Here is a 20,410-nt window from a genome sequence, read left to right as displayed (position 1 = left end):
AAAAGAAAAACAATATAGAGTTTCAGCAGCAGACTCAATGAAGCAGAAGAAAGAATCTGTGAATTGTGAGACAGGCATTTGAAATTATTCAGTCAGAGGAGAAAAAGAAGGTTAAAGAATAAAGAAAGCCTATGGGTTTTTTTGGACACAATCAAACAAACTAATATCCACATTATAGAAGTCCAAGAATAAGAGACATAGAAATATGCAGAAATCTTATGTAAAAACGAAATAGCTAAAAACGTCACAAATCTTGAAAGAATTATAAACATACTGATTCAAGAACTCAAAGGATCACAAATAGAATCAATACAAAAATGCTATGCTGAGACATTACATAATTAAATTTTCAAAAATCTAGGACAATGAATTTTAAAAACAGGAAGAGAAAAGCTACTCATCACATATACTGAATCCTCCTAATATGATCAGTGGGTTTCCCAGAAAATACTATCAGGTGAGGAAAGAGTGGCATGTCAGCCAGGCATGGTGGCTCATGCCTGTAATCCCAATACTTTGGGAGGACGAGGCGGGTGGATAACCTGATGTCAGGTGTTCGAGACCAGCCTGGACAACATGGCAAAAACACATCTCAACTAAAATGACAAAAATTACCCAGGCATGGTGGTGCATGCCTGTAATCCCAGCTACTCAGGAGGCTGAGGTAGCAGAATCTCTTGAACCTGGGAGGCAGAGGCTGAAGTGAGTCAAGATCACGCCATTGGACTCCAGCCTGGGTAACAAGAACGAAACTCTGTCAAAAAAAAAAAAAAAAAAAAAAAAAAGCATGGAATGACATATTCAAAATACTGTAAGAAATAAACCTTTCAACCAATAATACTATACCGTGATAAAAATTAGCCCTTACAAATAGACAAAATCTTTCCCAGAGGAACCAAAACTGAAAAAATTCACCACCCATAGACCTGCCTTACAAGACAGACAAAGAAAAGGTTTTCAATAAAATTCAACACACTTTCATGCTAAAAACTCTTAATAAACTAGGTATTGAAAGAGCATAACTCGGGGCGGTTCCAAGATGGCTGAATAGGAACAGCTCCAGTCTATAGCTCCCAGCATGAGTGAAGCAGAAGACAGGTGATTTCTGCATTTCCAACTGAGGTACCGGGTTCATCTCACTGGTGCTTGTCGGACGGTGAGGGAGGATGGTGGGTGCAGCCCACTGAGCAAGAGCCGAAGTAGGGTGAGGCATTGCCTCACCCAGGAAGCGCAAGGGGTCAGGGAATTCCCTTTCCTAGCCAAGGGAAGCTGTGACAGATGGCACCTGGAAAATCGGGTCACTGCCACCCTAATACTGCGCTTTTCCAACCATCTTAGTAAACGGCACACCAGGAGATTACATCCCGTGCGGAGCTCAGAGGGTCCCATGCCCACGGAGCCTGGCTCATTGATAGCACAGCAGTCTGAGATGGAACTACAAGGCAGCAGCGAGGCTGGCAGAGGGGCACCCGCCATTGCTGAAGCTTGAGTATGTAAACAAAGCAGCCAGGAAGCTAGAACTGGGTGGAGCCCACTGCAGCTCAAGGAGGCCTGCCTGTTTCTGTAGACTCCACCTCTGGGGGCAGGGCATAGCCGAACAAAGGGCAGCAGAAACCTCTGCAGACTTAAATGTCCCTGTATAACAGCTTTGAAGAGAGCAGTGGTTCTCCCAGCATGGAGTTTGAGATCTGAGAACAGACAGACTGCCTCCTCAAGTGGGTCCCTAACCCCGATTAGCCTAACTGGGAGGCAACCCCCAGTAGCGGCAGACTGACACCTCACATGGCCGGGTACCCCTCTGAGATTAAGCTTTCAGAGGAATGATCAGGCAGCAGCATTTACTCTTCAGCAATATTCGCTGTTCTGCAGCCTTCGCTGCTGATACCCAGGCAAACAGGTTCTGGAGTGGACCTCCCGCAAACTCCAACAGATCTGCAGCTGAGGGTCCTGACTGTTAGAAGGAAAACTAACAAACAGAAAGGGCATCCACACCAAAACTCCATCTGTATGTCACCATCATCAAAGACCAAAGGTAGATAAAACCACAACGATGGGGAATAAACAGAGCAGAAAAGCTGAAAATTCTAAAAATCAGAGTGCCTCTGCCCCCCAAAGGAACACAGCTCCTCGCCAGCAACAGAACAAAGCTGGAGGAAGAATGACTGACGGGTTGAGAGAAGAAAGCTTCAGACAATCAAACATCTCGGAGCTAAAGGAGGAAGTTTGAACCCATCGCAAAGAAGCTAAAACCCTTGAAAAAAGATTAGACGAATGGCTAACTAGAATAACCTGTGAAGAGAAGTCTTTAAATGACCTGATGGAGCTGAAAACCACAGCACAAGAACTACATGAAGAATGCAAAAGCTTCAGTAGCCGATTTGATCAAGTGGAAGAAAGGGTATCAGTGATTGAAGATCAAAGGAATGAAATGAAGCAAGAAGAGAAGTTTAGAGAAAAAAGAGTAAAAAAAAAAAAAAGAACAAAGCCTCCAAGAAATATGAGACTATGTGAAAAGACCAAATCTACATCTGATTGGTGTACCTGAAAGTGATGGGGAGAATGGAACCAAGTTGGAAAACACTCTGCAGGATATTATACAGAAGAACATCCCCAACCTAGCAAGGCAGGCCAACATTCAAATTCAGGAAATACAGAGAATGCCACAAAGATACTCCTCAAGAAAAGCAACTCCAAGACACATAATTGTCAGATTCACCAAAGTTGAAATGAAGGAAAAAATGTTAACGACAGTCAGAGAGAAAAGTCAGGTTACCCACAAAGGGAAGCCCATCAGACTAACAACGGATCTCTCAGCAGAAACTCTGCAAGTCAGAAGAGAGTGGGGGTCAATATTCAGCATTTTTAAAGAAAAGAATTTTCAACCAAGAATTTCATATCCAGCCAAAGTAAGCTTCATAAGTGAAGGAGAAATAAAATCCTTTACAGACAAGCAAATGCTGAGAGATTTTGTCACTATGAGGCCTGCCCTACAAGAGGTCCTGAAGGAAGCACTAAATACAGAAAGGAAAAACTCGTATGAGCCACTGCAAAAACATGCCAAATTGTAAAGACCATCGATGCTAGGAAGAAACTGCATCAACTAATGAGCAAAACAACCAGCTAACATCATAATGACAGGATCAAATTCACATATAACAATATTAACTTTAAATGTAAATGTGCTAAATGTTCCAATTAAAAGATACAGACTGGCAAAGTGGATAAAGAGTCAAAACTCATCAGTGTGCTATATTCAGGAGACTCATCTCACATGCAGAGACACATATAAGCTCAAAATAAAGGGATGGAGGAAGATCTACCAAGCAAATGAAAAACAAAAGAAGCCAGGGGTTGCAATCCTAGTCTCTAATAAAACAGGCTTTAAACCAACAACGATCAAAAGAGACAAAGAAGGCCATTACATAATGGTAAAGTCATCAATTCAACAAGAAGAGCTAACTATCCTGAATATATATGCACCCAATACAGAAGCAGCCAGATTCATAAAGCAAGTCCTTAGAGACCTACAAAGAGACTTAGACTCCCACACAATGATAATGTGAGACTTTAACACCCCACTGTCAACATTAGACAGATCAATAAGACAAAGTTAAGAACGATATCCAGGAATTGAACTTAGCTCTGCACCAAGCAGACCTTATAGACATCTACAGAACTTTCCAACCTAAAACAACAGAATGTACATTCTTCTCAGCACCACATCGTACTTATTCCAAAATTGACAACATAGTTGGAAGTAAAGCACTCCTTAGCAAATGTAAAAGAACAGAAATTATAACAAACCATCTCTCAGACCACAGTGCAATCAAACTAGAACTCAGGATTAAGAAACTCACTCAAAACTGCTCAACTACATGGAAACTGAACAACCTGCTCCTGAATGACTACTGGGAACATAATGAAATGAAGGCAGAAACAAAAATGTTCTTTGACACCAATGAGAAAAAGACACAACATACCAGAATCTCTGGGACACATTTGAAGCAGTGTGTAGAGGGAAATTTCTAGCACCTTAAATGCCCACAAGAGAAAGCAGGAAAGATCTAAAATTAACACCCTACCTCACAATTAAAAGAACTAGAGAAGCAAGAGCAAACACATGCAAAAGCTAGCAGAAGGCAAGACATAACTAAGAACAGAGCAGAACTGAAGGAGATAGAGACACAAAAAAACCCTTCAAAAAAATCAGTGAATCCAGGAGCTGATTTTTTGAAAAGATCAACAAAATTGATAGACCACTAGCAAGATTAATAAAGAAGAAAGAAGACTCAAATAGATGCAATAAAAAATGATAAAGGAGATATCAACACCAATCCCACAGAAATACAAACTACCATCACAGAATACTATAAACACTTCTATGCAAATAAACTAGAAAATCTAGAAGAAATGGAAAAATTCCTGGACACATATACCCTCCCAAGACTAAACCAGGAAGAAGTTGAATCCCTGAATAGACAAATAACAGGCTCTGGAATTGAGGCAATAATTAATACACTACCAACCAAAAAAAGTCCAGGACCAGACTGATTCATAGCCAAATTCTACCAGAGGTACAAGGAGGAGCTGGTACAGTTCCTTCTGAAACTATTCCAATCAATAGGAAAAGCGGGAATCCTCCCTAACTCATTTTATAAGGCCAGCATCATCCCGATACCAAAGCCTGGCAGAGGCACAACAAAAAAAGAGAATTTTAGACCAATATCCCTGATGAAAATGGATGTGAAACTCCTCAATAAAATACTGGCAAACTGAATCCAGCAGCATATCAAAAAGCTTATCCACAATGATTAAGTGAGCTTCATCCCCGGGATGCAAGGCTGGTTCAACATACACAAATCAATAAACATAATCCATCACATAAACAGAACCAACGACTGAAACCATGTGATTATCTCAATAGATGCAGAAAAGACCTTTGACAAAATTCAACAGCCCTTCATGCTAAAAACTCTCAATAAATTCCATATTGATGGGACTTATCTCAAAATAATAAGAGCTCTTTATGACAAACCCACAGCCAATATCATATTGAATGGGCAAAAACTGGAAGCATTCCATTTGAAAACTGGCACAAGACAGGGATGCCCTCTCTCACCACTCCTATTCAACATAGTGTTGGAAGTTCTGTCCACAGCAATCAGACAAAAGAAAGAAATAAAGAGTATTCACTTAGGAGAAGAGGAAGTTAAATTGTCCCTGTTAGGAGATGACATGATTGTATATTTAGAAAACCCCATCATCTCAGCCCCAAATCTCCTTAAGCAGATAAGCAACTTCAGCAAAGTCTCAGGATACAAAAATCAATAAGGACAAATCACAAGCATTCTTATACACCAGTAACAGACAAAGACAGAGCCAAATCATGAGTGAACGCCCATTCACAATTGCTTCAAAGAGAATAAAATACCTAGGAATCCAAATTACAAGGGATGTGAAGGAACTTCTCAAGGAGAACTACAAATCACTGCTCAATGAAATAAAAGAGAACACAAACAAATGGAAGAACATCATATGCTCATGGATAGGAAGAATCAATATTGTGAAAATGGCCATACTGCCCAAGGTAATTTATAGATTCAATGCCATCTCCATCAAGCTACCAATGACTTTCTTCACAGAATCAGAAAAAAAACTACTTTAAAGTTCATGTGGAACCAAAAAAGAGCCCTCATTGCCAAGACTATCTTATGCAAAAAGAACAAAGCTGGAGGCATCATGCTACCTGACTTCAAACTATACTACAAGGCTACAGTAATCAAAACAGCATGGTACTGGTACCAAAACAGAGATATAGACCAATGGAAAAGAACATAGCCCTCAGAAATAATACCACACATCTACAACCATCTGATCTTTGACAAACCTGACAAAAACAAGAAATGGGGAAAGAATTCCCTATTTAATAAATGGTGTTGGGAAAACTGGGTAGCCATATGTAGAAAGCTGAAACTGGATCCTTTCCTTACACCTTGAACAAAAATTAATTCAAGATGGATTAAAGACTTAAATGTTAGACCTAATACCATAAAAACTCTAGAAGAAAACCTAGGCAATACCATTCAGGACATAGGCATGGGCAAGGACTTCATGTCTAAAACACCAAAAAGCAATGGCAACAAAAGCCAAAATTGACAAATGGGTTCTAATTAAACTAAAGAGCTTCTGCACAGCAAAAGAAACTACCATCAGAGTGAGCAGGCAACCCACAGAATGGGAGAAAACTTTTGCAACCTACTCATCTGACAAAGGGCTAATATCTAGAATCTACAAAGAACTCAAACAAATTTACGAGCAAAAAACAAACAACCCCATCAAAAAGTGGATGAAGGATATGAAAAGACACTTCTCAAAAGAAGACATTTATGCAGCCAACAGACACATGAAAAAATGCTTATCATCACTCATCATCAGAGAAATGCAAATCAAAACCACAATGAGATACCATCTCGCAGCAGTTGGAATGGTGATCATTAAAAAGTCAGGAAGCAACAGGTGCTGGAGAGGATGTGGAGAAATAGGAACACTTTTACACTGTTGGTGGAACGGTGGAAGACAGTGTGGCAATTCCTCAAGGATCTAGAACTAGAAATACCATTTGACCCAGCCATCCCATTACTGGGTATATACCCAAAGGATTATAAATCACAGTGCTATAAAGACACATGCACATGTATGTTTGTTGTGGCACTATTCACAATAGCAAAGATTTGGAAGCATCAATGTCCATCAATGATAGCCTGGATTAAGAAAATGTGGCACATATACACCACCGACTATTATGCAGCCATAACAAAGGATGAGTTCATGTCCTATGTAGGGACATGGATAAATCTGGAAACCATCTTTCTTAGCAAACTATTGCAAGACAATAAACCAAACACCACATGTTCTCGCTCACAGGAGGGAATTGAACAATGAGAACACTTGGACACAAGAAGGGGAACATCACACACTGGGGCCTGTCATGCAGTGGGTGTAGAGGGGAGGTATAGCATTAGGAGATATACCTAATGTAAATGATGAGTTAATAGGTGCAGCACACCAACATGACACATATATACATATGTAACAAACCTGCACATTGTGCACATGTACGCTAGAACTTAACGTATAATAAAAATGAAATAAAATAAAGAACATAACTGAAAATAATAAGAGCCATGTATGACAAACCCACAACCAACATTATACTTAATGTACAAAAGTTTGAAGCATTCTACTTGAAAACCGACACAAGATAAGGATGCCCTCTCTCACCACTCATATTCAACATAGCTAGAGCAATTTGAAGTCCTAGCCAGAGCAATCAGGCAAGATAAATCAATAAAGGCATCCAGATAGGACGAGAGGAAATCAGACTATCTCTGTTTGCAGATGATGTAATTCTATATCTAGAAAACCCCATAGTCTTTACTCAAATGTTCCTTCTGCTGATAAACAACTTCAGCAGTTTCAGGATGCAATATCAAAGTGCAAAAGTCACTAACATTTCCATATACCAACAACAGCCAAGCTGTGAGCCAAATTGGAAAGGCAATTCCATTCACAGTTTCCACAAAAAGAAAAAAATACCTAGGAATGCAGCTAACCAGGGAGGTGAAAGAGCTCTACAGTGAGAATTACAAAACACTGCTCAAAGGAGTCAGAGAAGACACACACAAATGGAAAAACATCTTATCATTTAAATGGTCATACTGCCCAGAACAATTTACAAATTCAATGCTATTATTATTAAATTACCAATGACATTCCTCACAAAACTAGAAAAATATTTTAAAACTCATACGTAACCAAAAAAAGAGGTTGAATAGCCAAGGCAATCCTAAGAAAAAATGGATGAAGCTAAAGACATCACATTACCTGGCTTTATACTACAGTGTTACAATAATCAAAACAGCATGGTACCAATACAAAAACAGGCACAGAGATAAATGGAACAGAATAGAGAGCCCCAAAATAAGGCCACACACCTTTGACCACCTGATCTTCGACAAAGCTAAAAAATAAAACAAAACGAAAACAATAAAAGAAATGGGGAAAAGAGTCCCTATTCAATAAATGGTGCTGGGAAAACTGGTTAGCCATATGCAGACGACTGAAGCTGGACCCCTTTCTTACACCATATAAAAAAATCAACTCAACATGGATTAAAAACCTAAATGTAAAATCCAAAATTATAAAAACTCTGGAAAACAAACCAGCCAATACCCTCCTGGACAAAGGAATGAGCAAAGATGTTATGACAAGACACCAAAAGCAATCACAAGAAGAACAAAATTAACAAGTAGGATCTAATTAAACAAAAGTGTTTCTGCACAGCAAACAAAGTAAACAGACAACTTACAGAATTGGAGAAAATAGCTGCAAACTATGCATCTGACAAAGGTCTAATATTTATCATCTGTAATAAACTTAAACACATTTACAAGAGAAAAAAATTTCATTAAAAAGTAGGCAAAGAACATGAACAAACACCTTCAAAAGAAGACATATGTGTGCCCAACAAGCATATGGAAAAAAAAAAAGCTAAACATCATTGATCTGATTATTAGGAAAATGTAAATCAAAACACAGTTAGATACCATCTCATATGAATCAGAATGGCTACTATAAAAAGTCAAAAAAATAACAGATATTGTTGAGGTTGTGGAGAAAAAGGAACATTTATACACTCTTGTTGGGAGTGTGAATTATTTCAACCATTGTGAAAATCAGTGTGATGATCCCTCAGAGAGCTAAAGGCAGAACTACCATTTGATCCAGCAACCCATTACTGGTTGTTTACCCAGAGAAATATAAATCATTCTTTCATAAAGACTCATGTACCTGAATGTTCAGTGCAGCACTATTCACCATAGCAAGTCGTGGAATCAACCTGAATGCTCATCAATGACAGATTGCATAAAGAGAAATGTGGAACATATCTACCACGGAATACTATACAGTCATAAAAAAGAATGAGCTTATGTCTTTTGCAGGAAGATGAATCAAACTGGAGGCTATTATCTTCAGCAGACTAACACAGAAACAGAAAACAAAATTCTGCATGTTCTCAATTATAAGTGGCAACTAAATGAAGAAAACTTATGAACACAAGGGAATACACACTGGGGTCTACCTGAGGGTGGAAGGAGGAAGGAGGGAGAGAAACAGGAAAGATAACTATTGGGTACTGGACTTAATTGCTGTGTGATGAAATAATCTGTACCACAAACCCCGGTAGCATGAATTAACCTATGTAACAAATCTTCATATGTACCCCCCAAACCTGAAATGAAAGTTGTAAGAAAGAAAGAAGGGAGGGAGGGTGGGAAGGAGGGAAGGAGGAAGGAAGGAAGGAAGGAGGGAGGGAGGGAGGGAGGGAAGGAAGGAAGGAGGGAGGGAGGGAGGGAGGGAAGGAAGGAAGGAAGGAAGGAAGGAAGGAGGGAAGGAGGGAGGGAGGGAAGGAAAGAAGGAAGGAAGGAAGGAAGGAAGGAAGGAAGGAAGGAAGGAAGGAAGGAAGGAAGGAAGGAAGGAAGGAGGGAAGGAGGGAAGGAGGGAAGGAAAGAAGGAAGGAAGAAAGGAAATAAAAAAGGAAGGAGAGAAAGAAAGAAACACATGGTCAGCAGCAATGCAAAAACACATGAAAGAGTCAAACTAACTTGTAAACGTAAATATGTACATAGGTGCAGAATAATGAAAAATTGAAATGGAGTACATAATTTACTTCATATTCTGACATAAACATTAAGATAAAAATTTGTCAATGAATACACAGTATAAAGAGAAAATCTGACTACAAGAACACAAAGAATATTGGGAGGAGTATAATGTAGACTTCATGTATGTTAATGAAGCTGAGCTGTTATTAACTTAAAATACATATTTATGGCTGTAAGATATTTTATGAATCCTTTGTGTAAATTAATGAGAAAAGATTATAATAAATACACCAGAGATAAGGGAAAATAAGTAAAACAAATTACTACCAAAATCATTAAAGAATAACGGAACACAACAAGAAAGAAATACGGACAACAAACTGGAAAACGTAAAACAATTTACAAATGGCAATAATAAGTCTTGACCTGTAAATAATTACCTTAAAAGCAAATGGATTAAACTCCTCAATGAAAAGGCATAGATTTGAACAGAGCTTTTTCAAAATTAAAAATAGAAACAAAATCTAATGATATTTTCTACAAGAAACTCATTTTAGATTTAAGGATACACGTAGACTGAAAGTAAAGAAATGGAAATAAATATTTCATACAAATGGTAACCAAAAGAAAGCACGGGTGGCTCACCTGTATTAGCCAAAATAAATTTTAAGTCAAAAAATGTGTCTAGTGATAAAGAAGCTCATTATATAATGAAAACACCAGTAAATTCAAGAGAAAGATATAAAAATTATAAATATATACACACCCATCATTAGAATACCTAAATATATAAAGCAACTATTGGCAGATCTGAGAGGAGAAACTGAAAGCAATACAAGGATAGCAGAGGACTTCAGGATCCTTCTCACAATAACTGGTTCAATATCCAGGAAGAAAATCAATAAAAGAAATAGGTGGCTTGAATAGTACTATACACCAAATAGCCTATAGACACATACAGAACTTTCTACTCGACAATGTAAGTATACATGTCTTCTCAAATGCATACACAGCATTCTCCACAATAGATCACATGTTAGATCATAAAACAATTTTTGACATATTCAATATGATTAAATTATTCCAAATTTTTTCCTCATCATAATTTCAGTTTATTATTATGATTATTATTATTATTTTTTTTGAGACAGAGTCTCGCTCTGTCGCCCAGGCTGGAGTGCAGTGGCCTGGATCTCATCTCACTGCAAGCTCTGCCTCCCGGGTTTACAACATTCTCCTGCCTCAGCCTCCCGAGTATTAGCCAGGACTACAGGCGCCCGCCACCTTGCCCAGGTAGTTTTTTGTATTTTTTAGTAGAGACGGGGTTTCACCGTGTTAGCCAGGATGGTCTCCTTGATCTCCTGACCTCATGATCCGCCCGTCTGGGCCTCCCAAAATGCTGGGATTACAGGCTTGAGCCGCCAATGCCGGCGGGCTCTATGTGTTTTATATTGCATAAACAAGTTGAAGTCACCTTTACTTGCTTTACTTTAAGGACCTGCAAACTTAAAGTTTTGTGTTTGCTGAAAATAATGACAATATTGGAGTGGGAGGAATATGTTAAGAAATGCTGCTTCATAGGTTTAGAACTATATTTTATAGTAAGATATAATAGTAATTAAGGCCAATTACTTTTCTCTATGACTTTAGTGCAATCATTATTCAGAAGTTAACAAGAGTTGTACTAAGCATGTGATTCAAACAATAGCAAATATATTTTAGTTTCATTACTAATTAATTTTTAGAGAAAGATTACCACCATAGTTTAATGATTACTTGTCTTTACAATTGTTAACATTTTTGAGAGATATGGTGTATAATGTATATGGTGTGAAATTTCTTTAGGAAATGAGAAGACAGACTATAATTGTTAGTTTAATTACTTAAACTTAATTTTTGATTTAAATGAAATGACTATGCTAAATCTCATCATACAAATTGGTTTATGATGCTTTTCAAAAGGGTGTGCTAAAGGAAGGAGATGCAAGTTGGAAATAATTTCTGAATGTCACAATTTTGTAAACTATAAAGGACATAAAATGTTCACATAATGAAGACCACAGAAATTATAGTTCCATAAACTCCTTGACAGCAAGTGGTAAAAGGCAGAACGTACAAGAGGAAGGCTATTCAGTGCAAGGTTTGCAATTAATCTTGAGTATGGATGATGCATATAACTGAGTGATGGAGTCATTTGAACCTGAATTTGTTGCGGGAAGTCAGGGACCCCGAACGGAGGAACTGGCTGAAGCTGCAGTAGCAGAACATAAATTGTGAAGATTTCATGGACATTTATTAGTTCCCCAAATTAATAATTTTATAATTTCTTACGTCTGTCTTTACTGAAATCTCTGAACATAAATTGTGAAGATTTCATGGACACTTATCACTTCTCCAATCAATACCTTTGTGATTTCCTGTGCCTATCTTTACTTTAATCTCTTAATCCCATCATCTTCGTAAACTTAGGAGGATGTATGTCACCTCAGGACCCTGTGATGATTGTGTTAACTGCACAAATTGTTTGTAGAGCATGTGTGTTTGAACAATATGAAATCTGGGCATCTTGAAAAAAGAACAGGATAACAGTGATGTTCAGGGAACAAGAGAGATAAGACTTTGGACGCTGCTGGTAAGCTGGACAGAATAGAACCACATTTCTCTTCTTTCAAAGGCAAATAAGGGAAATATCACTGAATTCTTTTTCTCAGCAAGGATCATCCCTGAGAAAGAGAATGCATCCCTGAAGGTAAGCCTATGAACAGCCCCCATGGGGGCAGCGTCTTTTACCTTGACCGAAGGGATGAAATAAGCCCCGGTCTCCTGTAGTGCTCCAGGCTTATTAGGATGAGGAAATTGCAGCCTAATAAATTTTGGTCAGACAGGTTGTCTGCTCTCAAACCCTGTCTCCTGATTAGATGTTATCAATGACAATGTGTGCCCGAAACTTCATTAGCAATTTTAATTTCCTCCCATCCTGTGGTCCTGTGATCTCATCCCACTTCTGCTTGCTTTGTGATATTTTATTACCTAGTGAAGTATGTGATCTCTGTGACCCACACCCTATTCGTGCACTCCCTCCCCTTTTGAAAATTGCTAATAAAAACTTGCTGGTTTTACGGATAGGGAAGCATCACGGAACCTGCCGACATGTGATGTCTCCCCCGGACACCCAGCTTTAAAATTTCTTTCTCTTGTACTCTTTCCCTTTATTTCTCAAACCAGCCAAGACACTTAGGGAATAGAAAATAACTCACATTAGCCATTGGGGTTGGGTTCTCCTGATATGAATTGAAATTCTGGCTGTTCCTGCTCTGTGATATGGGTCAGTGATATTTTACCTTCTGTCTGAGTTTTCTTATCTGAAAAATTGATCATATGAGTATTCAATATGTAGTACATGTAAACTACTTAGCATCATTCTATCTTATAAAAATGTTTTATAAAATTTGGCTTTAAACTGTGACATCAGCAAGATGGCAGAATAGGAGGTACCAGGGTTCATTCTCTTGGTCATAAAAGATCAACTTGAAATTATTCACTGACAGAAATACCGGGTTTAAACCTCGAACATGGGAATGAGCTTGAGAGACCTGCATGTTTCACAGGATTGAATAAAAATTTGCATTGAAAAAGGTAAGAGAACCAGTCTCACTTTGGCTGCATTGTACCACTCCCTCCTCCAAGTTGGCCAAGTGCCACAGAGAGGAATGAATCCCTAGGGCCCATGATTCTCACAGTGGAAAAAGAGAACTGAGAAGGTGGATACTCAGCTTCCCTAGTATTCTGAGATACTTGACAGGGAGCTCAATGCACTCTCACCTAACAGGGAATGAAAAACATAGGAGGAAGTGAATGGAAAGATCGCAGGGGCCAGATAAAAATGAAGCAAAAAAAGTGGAACCCACATAGATCACCATGCAGAGTTCGGGGAAACTTCAACTTACTTGCTTTCAGTGGTGCTAAATCAGAGCTATCATTTGTGACCACATAGCCCACCCACAAAGCCGAGCTGGTCACCTTCAGAAGAGCTGATGCATGCTCCCTGGCTAGAGCACCAAGATAGCCAGATTTCAGGCCCAGGGACCCACACAGGGAGAAACATGACCACTGCATTAAATTATGACAACAAGTAAGCATTACTTCTCCCACACCTAGGAGTTCAACTAGCACTTGCTGCAACCTCAAAGCCACCCCCACACTCCACTCAGGAAGAGCTATCTCAACCACGCATTTCTGTTGAGTATAGCAGTTAGTGCATCCATCTTGATCTACTTAACAGTGAGGCCCCTCTTGCAACTCTATCCAATTGCTGAACTCAAATAGAGGTACCTTCTGAGCAAGGAGTAAACACTGTGACCTAGCCAGATCACCATTGCAGTGTGCATCCAGCAACTCAATCTAATTGTAGGACTGAACCCGTAGTCTTGCCAAAAAACAGAAACTAACCAACACAAATTTAGAGCAATGGTAGTAAGTCAGCCAGAGAAACTAAAAGCAAGGTCTGCCTGCCCAGGGTCTCTACTAGCTAGAACATCTGGAATCATACACTAGAATAAATAGTGGAGGTCTATCCCTGCCAAAGAATATCTTTGAAAACAAGGAAAAGAGGTTGCCTTCAGAAATTTGCAAACAACAACACATGGACACAAGGATTACAAAGACTAAGGAAATAATGCCACCATCAAAAGAAATAACAGCATTCCAACAATAGATTCCAATGAAAGAGAAATCCATAAGATGACAAAAAGTGTTTAAATAATTATCTTAAGAATTTTTAATAAACTGCAAAAGTATAAAAATAATTATTTAAATAAAAATTGGAAAACGGTACATGAACACAAATGAACAGATTGAAAAAAGAAATAGAAACAATAGGAAATAGGAACTATAGAGATGAAAAACATAAAGACTGAATTTAAAATGCAGTAAAATGCTTTAATAACCAGCTTGATCAAGCTGAAGGAAGAATTAATGAGCATGAAGACAGAAAAATTTAAATTACTTAATCAGAGGAGCAAAAAGAAAAAAAGAATGAAAAAGAATAAAGAAAGCTTACAGGAATTATGGGACACCTTCAAGAGAAATAAACTATGCAAGACAGGAATTTAAGGAAGAGAAGAGAAGAATAAAAAGGCCATGAAGCGTATTTTAAAATTTAATAATGGATGAAAAATATCCTAATCTGAGGTAATAGGCCAACATCCAGGAATAGGAAGACCATAGATCTCCATTCAAATTCAACCCAAAGAGTAGTTCATCACAAGCTATTATCAAACTATCAGAAATCAAAGATTAAAAAAATGTGAGTCCAGCGACAGATAAATACTTCACATGCAAAGGAATCTCAACACGACCATCATCAGATTTCTTAACAAATCCCTACAGGTCAGTGGAGAGTGCGATGATATCTTCAAAGTGCTGAAGAAAAAAGAGAATTTCCAGCGAATTTCACTCTACCCACAAAGTTGTCTTTTAGAATTCAGGTAGAAATGAAAACTTTGAGAAAGTAAATAAAGAGAGGTAAAAACTAAGGGAGCTCATTACCACTAGGTCTCCTTTACAGTAAGTGCTAATGAGAATTCCTTACCTGAAAAAAAGGCCACTAATTAATAACATAAAACTTAAGAATGCAAAAAACTCAATAGAATAAGTAATACCAAGAATTATTCAGCACACTCTAGGACTGTAAAGTATTTTTGGACCTAGTATGAGGATCAAATAACAACATTATTAACAATTATCGTCAATATAAACTAACAATCAAGGGATACTTACTATAAAATGATGTAAATTTAGACATCAGAAACATAAAATGAGGAGGAGGTAAAAGCATAAGGTTGTTGTATATAATCAAGGCTAAGTTGTTATCAGTCTGAAATAGACTAATAAAGTGTTCAAGATATTCTTTATAATAATTATGATAATAAAAAAGCAAAACTCTACATAAGATACATAAAACAACAATAAAAAATATTCAAAACATACTACTACAGAAAACCACCAAACCATAAATAAATCAGCAAGAGAAAAAAAATTATGTAATAAAACAGAAGACAATTTACAAAATAGCAGTGGTAAATTCTTACGTATCAACAGTTACCCTGAATTTAAATGGATTAAATAAACCAATAAAAAGATATAAACTAATGAGTGTATGAATGAAAAAACAAGACTCAACAAATATATGCTATGTACGAGAGCTGCCCTTCAGTTTTAAGGACATACATTGACTGAAAGTAAGGGAGTGGAAAAATATTTCATCCCTTAATTGGAGATATGGGAAAAAAATACTCCATGCAAATGGAAACTAAAAAGAACAGCAATGATAGATACTTATATCACAGAAAATAAGCTTTAAATTAAAAAAAAAAAAACTATACAAGGAGACAAAGACAGTCATTATATAATGTTAAAAAGATCAATTCATCATGAAAATAAAACAATTGTAAATATGTATGTGCATTCAATAGTGAAGCTTCTAAATATCTAAAGTAAATACTAAAGATTATAAAAGGAGAGGTAAATTGCAATATAGTAATAGTAGGGAACCTCAGTACACCACCTTCTATATTGGACAAATCATCCAGATAGAAAATTAATAAGGAAACATTGGAGTTAAACACTTCAAACCAAATAGAACTAATACATATGCAGAACATTCCATTCTACAGCAAGAGAATACACATTCTTCTCAAGTGCACATGGATGATTCTCCAGGCTAGATCATATGTCAGGCCAAAATACAAGTCTTAGCAAATGTAAGAAGGTTACAATTATATCAAATACCTTTTCTGACCATAATAGCATAAAACTAGAAATCAATAACATGAGGAATTTTGGAAAATTCACAAATACATTGAAATAAAAAATATGTTCCTGAATAATCAATGAGTGAATAAAGAAATTAAATAGAAAATTAAAAAATATATTTAGACAAACAAATATGGAAACACAATATAACAAAACTTATGGGATGCAGTCAAGACAATTCTAAAAGTAAAGTTTATAACAATAAATATCTACTTCAAAACAGAAGAAAGATTGCAAATAACTTAATGTTATACCTCGAGGAAACAGAAAAAGAACAAAGTAAATCCAATATTGGCAGAAGAAAATAAATAATGAAGATCAGATAAATAAATGAAACAGAGACTAGTAAAACAATACAAAAGATTAACAAAACTAAGACCTGATTTTTTAAAAAGGTGAACAAAATTAACAGGCTTTTAGCTAGACTAACCAAGAGAAGACTCAAATAAAAAATTAGAATGGATAGAAGGGCATCACAACTGACACCACAAAGATGCAGTGATTATAAGAGCATATTATGAACAATTATATGACAAAAATTAAATAACCTAGGAAAAATGAATACATTCCCAGACATGTACATATTACAAAGATTGAATCATGAATAAATGAAAAATCTGACCACACCAATAATGAGTGAAGAGATTAAATCAACAATAGAAGTCTCCCATCAAAGAAAAGCCCAGGATCTGATGTCAATGCTGAATTCTACCAAACACTTAAAAAATAATTAATATCAATTTTTTTCAGACTTCTCCAAAAAATCAAAGGGAGGGAACACTTCCAAACTCTTTCTACGAAGCCAGCATTTCCCTGATACCAAATACAAACAAGAATATCACAAAAACAACAATAAAAATCGCTAAAACTGCAGACCAATATCCTTGATGAATATGGTTGCGTAAGTCCTCAACAATATACAAGCAAGACACACTGAACAGCACACAAAAGGATGATTCACCATGATCAAGTCATATTTATTCCTGAGATGCAAGGATGGTTCAGAATTCACGAATCAGTAAATATCACACATTAAAAAATGAAAAGCAAAAATCTTATGATCATCTTGTTAGAGGCAGAAAAAGAATTTGATGAAATTCAGCATCCTTTTATGATAAAAATTCTCAACAGATTAGGTACAAAAAAAGGTACCTCAACACAATAAAGCCTATATATAACAAACCCACAGCTAACATTATATATAATAAGAAAAACTGAAATGTTTTTCTCAAAGATCCAAAACAAAACAAAGATGCCTACTCTCACCACTCCTATTCACTATATTACTGAAAGTCCTACCCAGAGGAACTAGGCAGGAGAAAAGAAATAAAAGGCATCCATATGAGAAAGAAAACAGAAAATTATCCACCTGCAGATTACATGGTGTTATATATACAGTAGAGTTTAAATACTGTTAGAACTGATAAACAAGTTCAGTAAAGTTACACTACACAAAATCAATATACACTCATCAGTAGCATTTCTGTACACTAGTAATGAGCTTTCTAGAAAAAAAAATTCCAGAGAGCAATCCCATTTGCAATAGTTACAAAAATAAATACTTAGGAATAAATTTAGCCAAGGAGGTGGAAGACCTGTACACTGAAAACTGTAAAACATTAATGAAATAAATGGAAGAAGACATAAATAAATGAATTGTGTTTATGGATTAGAAGTTTTAATTGTCCAATCTAAGTCCTCACAAGTAAAGTGCATACAGTTTAGTAACCTGTGACTTAAAAAGAATCAAATGGGAGTTAACAAATGTTTCAAACATCTGAATTTGAGAAAAAAAGTTACAGAAAAATAAAATTACTTTTCTTGAAAATTAACAGGGGTGACATATATTTGAACGAATTAAAGCAATTGGCTTTTGAATCTTGCCTGGGAAATTTTTGAAAAGGCAGGGCTAACAATAGATAAAAAAACAAAAGTGAAAAAAGAATAAAAGAACATTAAAGGGCTTTGAGTAAAAATTTTGTAACCTTGGAAGATAAACTTAGCCTTTCTGAATATTATTTTTGAATCCATTAGATACTTATACCTTCCTAATGATATGGTTAAAATATTTTATTTTATTAGCCAATGTGAACATGCTTTGGGAATTGTACATCAGCTGTAATACATTCATACCGTTGTGGACGCTTTATTCTAAAACTGGCCTTAAATCCACTATCTCCAATATTTTAGTTATTTGATTTTCAAGCTACAGGCATTTATTTTCCTGAAGTTAAATGCTTTAAATTTGTTTTCTACTTTGTGTTAGGTTTTAGCTACTTTACAAAAAATCATTAATATTTGGTCGGAAACTATAATAGCTTTTAGCTCCACAGATTATATGAAAACATTTTGTTTCACAGTTTAAAAAGCAGAATTTCTGCCTCAGTTACATATGTCATAGTAAGCTAAGTTTTTTGTTTTGGACTTATTTTCATTAGCAAATAAAGAGTTTTGTATATTTATCTGAGATAGAAATGTTAGATATATATTGTTCTCTTGTGGTAAACTTGGATACTCAGGAATAAATGCGATAGCTGTGGCAATTATGAAGGGTAATTCGGAGACTTTTGCATTTTTTCCTTCTGGTTGATATAGAATTAGTAGTGTAATGTGGATGCACCTGGAACTTCGTTCTTATTGCAAAATATTGGCAGTCACCGAAGCAACAGGCTGTAGGGCATGTGGCTTCAGTTCATGGAAATGCTCCGACCACACATGGACTGTGGTATTCTATAAACATGAAAGCTCTATTTTAGGGAATATGACTCAATTGTGCCTCTGCATGGTTGGTGTCAACAGAAACAGAAAGTAAGAGTCCTTGTCATGTAAATATATTTGGACTGAACTCTGCCCAAATGTCACAGCTCTTTCATTTCTCATGGATTTTATATAGAAGCCCATGAGTGAAACAGCTGTTGTTTTGCAAGAGCTAGTATACAGCTCTATATACATGAAAATTTTTAAAGCAAGCCAAAACAAAACCTATTTCAGAGAGAATGCCTCTTCCATCATTACATTAATTTATAATTCAAGTGTTTGAATTCATAAAATTAAAATACATAAATAAATAGCAATTCCCTAAAAAATGAGCTGGAAACTTAAACTGTAACAATTTGTTCTCTATGCCTTTATTCTAATGCCACTAGGTTTGTTTGTGAAAAGCCTGTGTCTATCCCAGGGTACTGGTACATCGCAAAATCAAATCACAAACTGCAAAATTACTAAGACTTTGAATACCTTCTCTTACATTTCTTTTTTTTTTTTTAATTTCAAAGATATTTAAACTCTGCATTTCAAAGATAAATGTTTTCTTCATCTATTGACTATATTAATTTGCATAGTTTGTATTCAGGAAGATGTAATGAAGACATAAATTCTGATTTGATAAGAATGATATTTTAGTATAATGATATCATAGCTGTTTCATCTTCTTTAAAATCTTAGAAACCAGTAATTGGTTAGAATAATAATGCCCTTGGGATATTTGTAAGCTAATACAAAAATTAGAATATTTTTCTGAAAACAAATATTTCTCTATAAAAAATCTTCTTATAACAATCTTCTTAATTTTTGTGAAATAACATCATTTATTACAAAACTAACAAAATAATGTTTATCCTTCTACAAAATCATAATCTCCCTTTATTTCTAAAGCAACTAGCTAAACTTATCACACTTCAAAATGTACTACACTTTTATTCCCGCTTGTTTTGATTCATCAGCTATTTTGTAAAGGTCAAAGTCAAAATAAATTAAATCAAATGCACTTAATAAATCTTCCCAGAGTTTAGCGTTGTCTCTTTAGCTTTTTAAAATTCCAGTGTGTTTATCAAGTATGATAAAATATGCTTTGCAAGAAAGAAGATTTTCTGAAAAATGACCTCCAGTGAGAATCGTGAGTTGTCTAGACAACAAGTGGACAAGAGAGGTGG

This window comes from Piliocolobus tephrosceles, chromosome 6 (assembly GCF_002776525.5).
Source record: "Piliocolobus tephrosceles isolate RC106 chromosome 6, ASM277652v3, whole genome shotgun sequence".
NCBI lineage: Eukaryota > Metazoa > Chordata > Mammalia > Primates > Cercopithecidae > Piliocolobus > Piliocolobus tephrosceles.
This window is presented reverse-complemented; position numbering follows the sequence as displayed.